General features: G+C 34.4%; 1 protein-coding gene across 1 annotated transcript in view; it reads right to left on the reverse strand.

Moving 5' to 3' along the window:
- LOC145666366 (uncharacterized) overlaps positions 1–11,799 on the reverse strand; it is a 108,916-nt gene extending 97,117 nt beyond the window's left edge. The window contains exon 1 of the mRNA XM_081733535.1: positions 11,563–11,799. The gene's annotated coding sequence lies outside the window, so the exon portion shown is untranslated. The remainder of the gene's footprint in view (positions 1–11,562) is intronic.
- Between the last annotated feature and the right edge of the window lie 398 nt (positions 11,800–12,197).

Below are 12,197 nucleotides of genomic sequence, written 5' to 3' on the forward strand. Positions count from 1 at the left end.
TGAAGATTTGTAAACTATTTAAATGTGAAGACATCTCTACAAATGACCATTTAAAATAAAAATAAAAATAGTTGACTAATAATTTTTATCCTTTTATGCAGGATTTACACTGGACGACAAGATAGTATCCAGTCATATCTATAGAATCCATGATTTTCATTTAAGAAACAGTTCTAAGTATTATAAGTTTACTCAATTTTGTTACTATATGTTCGTATCCTTAAGTTCTGTTATATAACTTGAAATAATTGTAACTTCCTCAGGCCGAAGCTAGTGGCAGTGCATGCGAAGCGTCCAAATGTGTCAGCGACAGTGGGTACACGCGTAGACGAGGGAGTGAAAATAAGTGGGTTATGGCTATGTTACGTGTTTCAATAGCACTTGTTATGGTTTAATATTAGTAACCCTCAGCATGTATATATAAAGCAGAACTTCTGTACACTGTGCAGAAATACCTCGTCGGTGTAAAATAGTATATATAACAGTCATCTTCCATGCATTCACTTATTTTACCCGTCGTAATGCACTTGTAATGATTTTACACTAGAAACATTTCCATAGCATGTATTCGACTAACACTAGGTGGATGAGTGAACGATAAACACAGGAAGTTAACGAATGAAATTGCCACACTAACACCCATTCCGTAAACTCTTTAAATTTAATTAAGGGGTATCTGCTGTATCCCCGGACCAAAGGAAATTTAGAGCCTTAATTGGATAATTTATTTTGATTTCTGATGAAGAATGAGTGAAGTCAGGTGAAACAAGATGTTTGTTTTCGCTATTTCTGATGATGTAAGCGGCACTGCATATGAAGGTGGAAGGGACTATTGGACGAAGAGATACACTCGTTATGATTTAGTAGCGGGACACGCAGTGTGAGAATGGCGCGTATGGTCAAGGCTGTAACATATCATGTTTGAGTTTTATAGAATTATAACCTAACTAACCTCCCCTGCTAGGTGGACACTACGGCGATGTATTTCCGCACAGTGCACTGAAGCTGTATTTTATCTTTAAAACTGGAGCATTACTAGTATGCAAACATGACAAAGCTATACTAAAACTCCTGTCAAGGCCTAAACCAACCTGTTTCTGCCATGGTTAAAAAAATGTTTTAAAAACATGTGCTTACAAAATTAGAAAGATGTTCGGAATGTTTTAAAAATGTTCAGAATGTTTTAAAACACACACGGAAACAAAAATGTTGAAAACACTTTGAACATTTTGACACACGATCTTAAACTCATATTTGAAAATCGTGTAATAACTTACATGTTAAGACTTTTTACTCTCTACTTGCAACAAGTATTACAGTTTCATCCAGTACACTGGCGCAAATCCCGGGTTGAGGGAAATATGTCCCCAAATCTTGAAATCGGGAGGAGTGTCCAGCCCAATAATCCTATTTGAAAAGTGCTTTGTGGGGAGAAGTGTGACGACTTGTGTTTAACTGCCAGAAAGGAAAGTGAGATGAAATTGACGTCTCTTAGCTTGTTTAACTTTTAGGAAGAAATCGTATTCTTTAATATTACAGTCTAAACTTCGTGTCTGGCGCATTTAGGTCAAATCAATCTGTATTAATTTTGATCCTGCTACTTAGACTAAAATTGCAATAAATGAAAGAAGAGGATATGTCCCTTTCCACATACTGGAAAATTATCTCAGCTGTAGATACGTACAGAAATCCAGAGGAAATGGGTGTACTTGATCTACATCGCCTGATATATAACACACAAAACGTTCACCTCAGAAATCAGATACATCTATCGTAATATTCCTTATTCTCTCCCCAGAACGAACCTCAAGTCTGCCCGCCTTCCATGTTGAAGACAACTCTGACTCTTCATTTCCACAGCATTCTTTTCCAAATGTCCCCCTCTCAATGCTGAGAACAGATTTGCGCCGATAATCATGTATATACCTATTAGTCCAACATTGATACTAGAAATCAAATATTTTTACTAATGTGGCTTTTATATAGTTCTTTTTTAAATTTTTGTTGAACATATTGGATCTTAGATGATTTTCTAAAGATAATATTAATAATTTTCGTAGTTCACTAATGATAATGCACCCTAATATATCAAATATCGTTTTCGCGGCACCAACGGTTTTGGAAATAGTTTTCAGTGTCCATATCGAATTCAAAATGCCGACCTTCTATTTCAGTTAGCTATTATTTTCAATACATTTTCTTCACTTTCTTAGGAATTTAGGACACTTCTATATTAGGAAGGTGATACCTGGTTCGCAATGGCCAAATGGTAAAGCGCTCATCTCTAGTGCGTGGTGTACCTGGTTCTATCTCACCTATAGCCAAGTGGAACTTGTTGTAAACAAACATTGTGTGCGTGGATCTTTTGTTTTCTTGCACTCTCTGAATTCATTATAATCTTTACAGTTTCCTTTAGCCCAGCAACATGATTGTGGGATTTAAAAAAGCCATGCAATGTGATGTTTGCTATGGATGGTGTAAGAAAATCACACAGAAGACGTTCGGTTTGAAAATTTCATAAATTACAAAATAATATACATATGCCAAGATTGTTTCTGAATTATAAAGGGAGAGAGAGAGAGATGCTGTAACATATTTTACCTCATGAGCTTCTCTGTTCTAGTGAAGTTTGGTTCTTTTGGTTTCAACTGGAAGCAAATGACCCGATCATGTGGAAATTGATAAGGTTCCTGTTTTCGTGCGGATTACTTCGGTTCAATTTTTAATGAAATACATAAAAATAAATGAACATTTAGTTTGATGTTGTATGAGTATATTATTACTGCTGAGAGAGAGAAGCGGGAAAAGAAACAATTTAAAATATGCACATTGCTTCAATTATTCCTTTCTAATCTCTGAGTATGATTTTCCATTAAACTGATACGTATCTATACTGACTGAAATACTTGTCTCAAGCATCAGAAGCGATGTAATAAATGATGCACTTAAGATATGATCACCATACATCTATATGGCGGTACGTTGACTTCACATTTTTGCTTTAGTTGAGTTGAGAAAGCACTTCATTCTTAAATACATGTAGTTTAACGTAACAATTTTAAGTAAAAGTTTGGATTGTTTAGTCGTTGCCTCCGAAAATAGCCCGGTCTGTGAATTGAAAACACAAATTTTTGGCTTAACGTCCCACAATTATTGACCTCGGCTAAAGGAGAAGAATAAAAATGAACGATTTTGATACTATTTTTTGTTCTCCCAGCGAGAATAGAATACAGGACCATGTGCATCATTGACACATGCGTTAGCCACTAAACCAAGGCAGGCGAAAATGATTTTGTGGGTCATGTATATTTTTGGAAGGTGAAATATCAGAATTGACAGTGCAAATCAAAGAATACTTTATTATACGACAAAAAAAAAAAAAAAAAAAAAAAAAATTCAAGCATGAAGTCACCGTTTAACTTAACTTTCTGAAGATTGTAAGGACTTCGAATTTCGTTTTATTATTACTATTATTATTACAAGAAGCTAATACCACCACTAGTTTCCAAGGATAAAAAACTTTATTCTTCATTTATGCAGCAATTACGATTTCAGATTTTCCCGGCGGCAATTTCAATATATTGATGATGAAAAGTAGTACTGCAAAAATATTGGGAATACACATTGAGCACGACAGATTTTGTTGTTCCTTACAACCATACCTACTCTGCAGTAGCAGCGAAAATACAAGATGGTAGTTTAGCGAAATGACTGGTCGGTTTAGCGTTATTTCTAACACCGAGGCTACATAGGATGAAGATATAGAGTTTAAGGTGGAATTCGAACCACGGCAGTGCACGATTCCGGCTTTGGTGCACATTTACTAGACGGATCTACGGATGTACAAAATTTACAGAACAAATTTGTAATATTTTATTTGACTAAATATAAATAACCAAAACATGGTGTGTCCTTACATTTGAGATGCGTGTTTACATTAAGATACATCAACAGAAATCGAAACGGTTATGCACAGAGTTGCCCATAACGTACCTAGTAACCACACCATAAACGCGAGGGATCTGATGTCGATGTGTTACTCCTCAGTAATCAAGCGCAACTATAGAACTGTTAGGGAGTAAGGAATCAACAAGATTGTGGAATTTACATTAGCAATGCTATGTTACTTTGGAGCACAAATATTCAAGCAATGAAAACATATCGGGATATCACCTACATCATCTTCAGTAACGTGCAATACATAACAGGTAAAGTAAATAATTTATGACATATTCAGTGTTTAGCGCTATCGTTTATATTTATACCTATCTTTTCCGACGCTCCTCCTCCTTACTCACGCACACCCTCGCTACCGGCCAGGCCCTATTCTGCGCTTCTGCCATGACTCAGTTAGGTAGCATAAGTGCTTTTTAGTGAACTCCTAGGACAAGCTTGTTAATGTTTTTGCACAATTGCGTACGTAAACTTGAGCCTCATAAAGTAAATCTGTACAGGCAAATGTAAGTCCACAACCAAGAAATTATTGTCCAATATACAGAAAGTCGATTTACTGAAAAAGAAGTATATATGCAATGTATGTATGCATGGATCCGCAAAATAAATCTGCACCAAATATGCCTCCAGAAATCGAAACAGCGACTTTATACTGAGCACTCATCCTTAGCCAACCGTAATGATATGTGAGGGTTAAGTTCTGTTACGCCCCGCCGGAAATAATTATAACATGTAAAGCAAACAAAATAATATAAAATAACCTAATGTAGCTAAACGTCACCGAACGAGCATTCTGTAAGCTGGAGGGAGTTAACGGGACATATGGCGGGATGTGATGTAAGGTTTACATTAGATATTCCAGAAAGATTGATACGGAGACCTTTGTTTGTTAAAGTTAAACAATTCCATATTCAAAAAACTGGTGCTTTTGATTATACATGTGGCTTATTTTTTCGCGAGCACAACCATATAATCGAGATGTTGTGTACAGATGAAACAAACAGAAATAGGATGGTAATGAGTTGCTGGTATCCTCTTCGTTTTATTCAGTACAGATAATGAATATTTGGTAGTGGGCTACATGAGAAGATCTTGGTACATTCATAAACCACAATAGGTAGTTTTACTGCCTACAGAAAAATAAAAGGTAACCTACTTTTGTTCGGTTATTTATTAGAATAAATTGCATAAGGCATCTCTCTATCACACACACATGCTTTCAAAAGAGTGTTTCGGTGTTGGTTGCTGTTTGTTTTACAACTGTTTCTTTCTTCATTGCCTATTTCACATTTTGTCACTTCTACTCGACGAACTGGGTTAGAAAATGTAATGCCACTTGTTCCTGTAGACCGTAATTTAGACACTAAATGATGAGCAGGTGTATTGTATTTATGTTCGGTCCTATTTTATATATTCAGTACTGTATTCCAATGCATCTGAAGTGCACACGTCATATATATATATAACACAAATCTAACACAATAATGATTTAAATCAAACATTACATTTTGAATGTAATCAGTTACTACTGGAAGGGTATGTAGATAAACCTACACACACACACACACACACACATATATATATATATATATATATATATATATATATATATATATATATATATATATATATATATATATATATATATAACCTTAAAAGCAAGTGATGATAGTAATTTACTCTACATCGTGTAAAATTTATATGAAGTTAGCAATTAATGTGTTCCTGTACCGAGTAAAAGCAGTGTTGTAATAAATTGAGATCTTTTTTTAAATTTACTCACTTCAGTCCTGACTCAGTATATTTTGGGAAGTTTTATTGCAATACATGATACCCGCGTATTTACACCTTTTCTTATAATGCAGTTCTATGTTCCACAATAAAAAACTTTCGTTTGTCTTTTGTATCATGAATGCTGTTTTTCTAATTGTGTGAGGTCACCCTCTACATGCCCCTTTACAAATATGAAGAAATTTAAGATAGAGAAACAGTGAACGGGACGTATACGAAGTTTTCTAAATATTGATTTACAGTGATCTTTTGGTAATATTGCAACTATTCTTATTATTCGCTTCTATATTGTAAGAAATACTTAGTTCTTTATGAATTTCCTAAACTACCTTCCTAACTAATTTCCTTCATGTTAAATTGGAATGGATTAATCAAAAGTAAACTGTTTTTCAAGTAGAATCTTTTAAAAAGTTTTTAAATACGGTACTTTAGTTGCGAAGTAAATCTGATTTAATTTTTTGTTACTAAGTTTAGTTATGGCCACGTTTCAGGAGAGATTTTTATCTCCCTATATTCCTGAAAACTTGGTTGATTTTACCCAGTCTAATTAGTTACTTTCAATTAAAATATTTACAGGCTGTACATGTTTGTTGCGCAGATGATGAAAATATTTTTCTCGTCTATTTTCCCGTTTACTATTATATTAGCGTCATCAAAATAAAGGCATAGTTCCGTTGGAGCAATATTATCTGGAAGGAGATTCATGTATAACAGATAATGGACCTGATACGAATCTTTGTGGCACTCCACATGATATTGCATGTTTTCCCAATATGTGGTACAGTATGTAGTAGGGTTTGTTAAATGCGTGTAATTTCTATTACTTTCCGCATAATATTTAAACAATTTGACTCTTATTCCATAATATTGCTGCTTTGAAAGATTTCTATGTGCAACTAACTCAAATGAGTGGCAAAGATAAAGCAAATAACACCTATACATCTCTCCGTACTATCTATGTTTTATGGACAATTTCTAAGAAATTATATATATATATATATATATATATCGCAGTTTCCGATTTCTCTTTTAAGGAGCATATCCTCGTGTGTTAGCAGATCCTCTTTAAATTAAAAGGATGCTGCTCGGACACAAGTTGGGGTTTCCCGAATTAAGGAGAAAATTGAGAGAAATGAAAAGGTGTACAATTTTCAAGCACTAATTTGTTCACATGTTTTATACATTGGTTTTAGTTTTTTAAATGCTAATATCCTAGGGAAATCACCATATAAGAATGACAAATTTATGGGGAAACACAGGGGGTCAGCAATATATTTAATGCTTTTATTTACAATACTTGGCGATATGCCAACTACAACAACTAGGTATTTTCCATCTTTTCAACACATTTATTATTTCTGTATTAATAACTGGTGTAGATACATCGTACTGTTGCATATTTTTTAGAATTATTTGGAAGTGGACAGCGCTGGCTCATTGCTCCACATTTGTGAAAATTTCTTATATTTATTAAATAGGTCAGTTATGAGACATTTCATTATGTTGCAATTTTGAATTATCTCTAAATTAGAGTCAACATTACAAGTGTATACATATAACTAGTGATGGGTAAAGTCCCGGCAGGATATTTTACGGAAAGTTTCCATGGGAATATCTCCGGGAAGATTCCCAAAAATGAGAATTTTCCGAGAATTTATATACAATCACAAAGAAATTTACATTCTATTACTATATTACGATAAGATTTCAAAGTTAAATTTGTTATTATATCACAGTATATTATTACTGTTGTCCCCAGGGGAGTCTTTAGAATGTATACCTGACCGATGTTGTGGTATTTTATTAATATTTTATTATATTTAGAGTGTACGCAAAATGAATATTTATTTACAATATGTTCTATGAAAGTAAATATGTCAAAAATGGTATAGTAAGTCCACATAATTTTAAACTGCTAAACAGTTTAAATTTACATGATACTGGATTTCCTAAGTCTTTACTACTGATATTATAAACATATTACATTTTTAAATGTTAAACAAATGAATTTGGGTAACTGTCAGAACACACATTTCCCACCATTTTGTCAACATTTGTGCATTAATATGTATGTTTACAATATTTGCAAGATACTTTCTTGTCTTTATAATTCTGCATGTAACATTGCCACACACGACTTATCTTCCTGCCCATTTCCCGAAATTCCATGCGTTAATTCACATGTAAAAGAAGTTCGAGTACTTCTTCAGAAATTCGAGTCAGAGAAAAGAGACACACTGACGCCTATTACTAACGGTGGTGCAGGGTTTATTAATAGTACTTCATTTCTAGTTCTACATAATACTACATTACTTTACAAAATGGTTTCTTTCCATCATTGGTAAATTAGTACTTTGCTAGTTTTGGCGATTGTTTAGCATTGGCGGGTCAGATTTTGCAACTACTTTTTTTGTGATGTTCTATTCCGATGCTGATGTTTTATGGTTTCATACGTTAAATTACGTTGCCAACATTAAATTTAGACTGCATTGCCGAGCGAGCGTTGTTTCCTATCTTCGTACCAACAATTCACTTTCTTTTCTCACATAAATCACTTCGACCTATCTTTACGGTTTGTACAAATCCCCTACTGTCCCCCAAAAATGTGTTCGATACATTCTTGACTACTTGAACACTACTATCAACTCATTTATTCCATAATTAATCATCCTACTTTTTGCTAGTTTTGGCACCCCAATACTAAGCAATTACTCTTTGTTAGTGCAAATGGAAATGCAACTAAAAAAAAAAAAAAAAAAAACAACATATTATTAGTTATAAAAAGTACTGTCAAAGAATTTTAAATTTTTTAACCTCCAAATTCTTTAAAACCTAGAAGTAAGTCATAATATATTAAAATAAAGTAATTAGTCATATAGTTCTTACAATTTGGAAGATAATGCTAAGAAATGGAAATAAATTCCTTTCCGGGAATTTATAGGCCAGGGGAAAAAACCTGAAAATATTCCAATTTTTTTAAGTTTCTTCCCACCGGGAATAGTCCCACTGCCCATCACTACATATAACGCGCTCTGCGCAACCCCTTTGATATATTGATTTTTTAATTATTGTATCATTGTACATTATTTTGCTGCTTTCAGATCTTCTTTATATATATCCTGTGTTATTTAGGGTTTAGATTGCCCTGGTTGTGTTACACACTTTACAACAAGGAATGCTAGATTCAAATAAAATGTTACGGTATCAATGAAGCAACTGAAAGCTTAATTAACCTAGTTATACACGTAGACGACGTGACAAATTTCTTCCTCGAAAGGTTACTAAAATATTGTCAATTTTTATTTTTAAAATATCTTTTGTAAGTTGGCGTACTTCCTCTTGTATTACAAAGTGCTCATTAATGTTTTGTTGGTATTCTTATCCAATAGCGATATGCATGTTGTCTTACGGCAAAAAATGGCGAGAAAATATGTCTGAAGATGTCATACTCCTAAATCTGGAACAATTTAGCGAGAGTGCCAGTGATGTTTTTGATGCAGACACATATCACAAGATTCAGTGATTTTGGAGAGTTTTTGCAGATTGTACAACAAAACTACCAGCAGAAAACTACTTCTTTTGAATCTAAAATGAAAAATATTGGCGAGCGACGGATTGTACAAAAAGGACCCATGCGCGAAAATTTTGGAAGATATGCAATTAGTAGGCTGACCGCAAGAAAACACGTTTATGCACAAAATCCCATTACAAAAGTAGCACTTTATAAAGAAACATGGTTCGATTTACTTTTTATATTTACGGAAAGACTTCACAACAACAACGCAGTAAACTCATAAGTTCATACAACGTAGTGGATTAAAAATGCTAAAAATGAAATTTAAAACTACTAGAAATGAATGTAGCAAGTAAAATACGATGCACCTGCTTGTTTTCTCCATATATGTCTTTTTACATTTTACCTATTGTTAGTTTTATCCAATACTGAATGAAATTCCAATATTGCCATCCGTATTTATGAGCAGATTGATTATACGGATGCATATAATTGAAAAATTTACAGAAGAAATTAATAATATTACTTTAGTATGGTAGTATGTAAGTAAGAAATTTTTTTGTGCTCTTACCTGTGAGGTGCGGATTTACGTGAAAGTATATTAATAAAAGTCGAACCTGGTGTGCACGTGCTGAACTATAAGGTAAGTACTGTTAGATTTATAAAGAACTATATGACGTGTGATGAAAGTAACAAGGAAAGATTTTAACAAAATGATATCTTTGTATCGTGAAAGCAGTGGTTTTCTACAATCCTAGTTTACGTTTATACCAACCATCGCTGACGCAACCGCTCGCTACTGATAAAACCTCGCGCTTCCCCGTGGAACCCCCCGATACTGCGCTGACGCGATTAGATAGCATTCGTGCTTCTTACTGTCTACCTAGCACAGGACTATTTGTGTCCTGCATAAGACCTATTAAAACGAATCTGCACCGGGGATCCGGTGATAGCAAATGCACAGCTCAGTACAAGGAGTTTTAAAGAAAAGATTTATTCGTGAAAAAACGGGGTTTCTCACGATTACGCATATAACTAACATCGCTGATGTGCTCGCTACCTACAGACATACCCCGTGTTAGCGTACGTAAACCTCATGCGTCCCTGCCTGAACTCGGTTAGAGAGTATTCGTACTTCCCCCTATCCTCCTAGGACAGGATGCTCGGCATTATTGTACAAGAAAACTAAAAGTGGAACTGCACTATGGAGCGCAAGTTGCACACCTTAGATTTGATTGCTGAAGATACAGAAAATAAATACTCAGAGAAATTATATGAATTTCTGTATGGACACGTATACTCAATCTGCACACGTGTTCTTCCAAAATGTATCTAATAAACCAAAATAAAGAGAAAAGATGAAATATTCCATCGCTGTATGATCTATAAGTTTTGCATTACTAGATTTTCAGATCTAATCCGTTAACATAAGAAAGATTTCGTTTAGATGAAGGTTCCAATATTAATGACTATTCTATATTTTTGCAATTCTGCAAACAGCCTGAGCTTCATCAACTAAACATCAGGCTAGGCAAAAAGGCTAGTATCCTCGGATGGCTGTCTCCTTTTTCCACGATTTATTATAGCTTATGAGCAAATGCAGAGTTACTGCTGCCCTTCTCTCATGGACAGACTCTCAAGCGGCACCTCCGTGACTGAGTAACATAGCTTTCGCGCTACTTCGTGGGTATTTAGCTCAACTTCATCTGTGTGTTCTGCATTACAGCTTTTTCTTACTTTGATTGGACTCAATATTTACACGCAAAACGAACAAAAATATGTTTAAAAATACATTTCTGGAGGACACCATAAACTTTATCTGTGCTAAGTAGGATACTGTCATGTGGCGCAGGGAACAGTAATGTAGGGGACGAGGACTTTTAGGGTTAAAAAAAAAAAAAAAAGAAGCAGCAGCGTGAATCACAAACTGATTTATGAATATATAAAAATTGATGTCTCCACATTGTAAATATGTACTTTATATTAACTCACCGTGAACATTAACGTGCTATTCTTCTTTTCTTCTGCTCCATAAACAACAACGGTTAAAGAAAACTGTCTCAAACAAACATCATATAGGTGATAAATATAAAACTGTTTACGGGTATCTACAAGGAGCATCGATCACCCTCTTTGACAAGGACGTTTGGGTTATAGTATACGTAAAGCCGCGTGAGTTCCCGAAGGAGCTGGACGCTCATACTTTTAGGGATTATTCATTGAGTATCTACGAACTTACCAAGAGGGTAACAAAGCGACTTTGATTTACTTATCAACTGATACGAAAATAAAAAGGAACGTACCTGTACTTTATATCTGCATTTGTAGTGCCCTTGCACTTTATCTATGACTATGTGTGTGGGGGGGAGGGAATGTAACGCATATCGCATGTCTTGTGCACATGGATACTTCTTACTATTGCACTACGTAAAAAATTTATGGTATTTCATGTAGAAGTGGTAATAGAACACAGAAGAAACGCAGATCACGGCGTTCTCATGTATACTACTACCCACGTTGTAATTGTTCCTATGACTGGATACCAGTGTTGCCAGATGCCTGGAGTTGAATTTCCCACATCAATTATGAAAATTTCCCACTTCTGCCTGATTTTTCCCACAATATTTATTTTATCAATTTTATAACTTTCAATTACCGAGTTAACATGGGTTTCTACAAAGCCCTCTTCACTAACAGGAAGAAAAGCTTACAGACTAAATATTAGCAATTAATACGAGGATGGTTTTCATTAACTAATTAAACCATTGTTCTGCGCAAATCGAAGTTTAAAACTATCATGTGCTGATAAACCTGGATTTGCAACAAACAGCGTCTTCATTGGTTGATGCACATCATCATATTTCTAATTCAGTATATGAGCCATTAAATTAATGAAATCATAAACAATAACAACAAATCAAAGTTTCACATACTGAAG

Source organism: Thermobia domestica, chromosome 12, assembly GCF_964235325.1.
Source record: "Thermobia domestica chromosome 12, izTheDome1.hap1.1, whole genome shotgun sequence".
NCBI lineage: Eukaryota > Metazoa > Arthropoda > Insecta > Zygentoma > Lepismatidae > Thermobia > Thermobia domestica.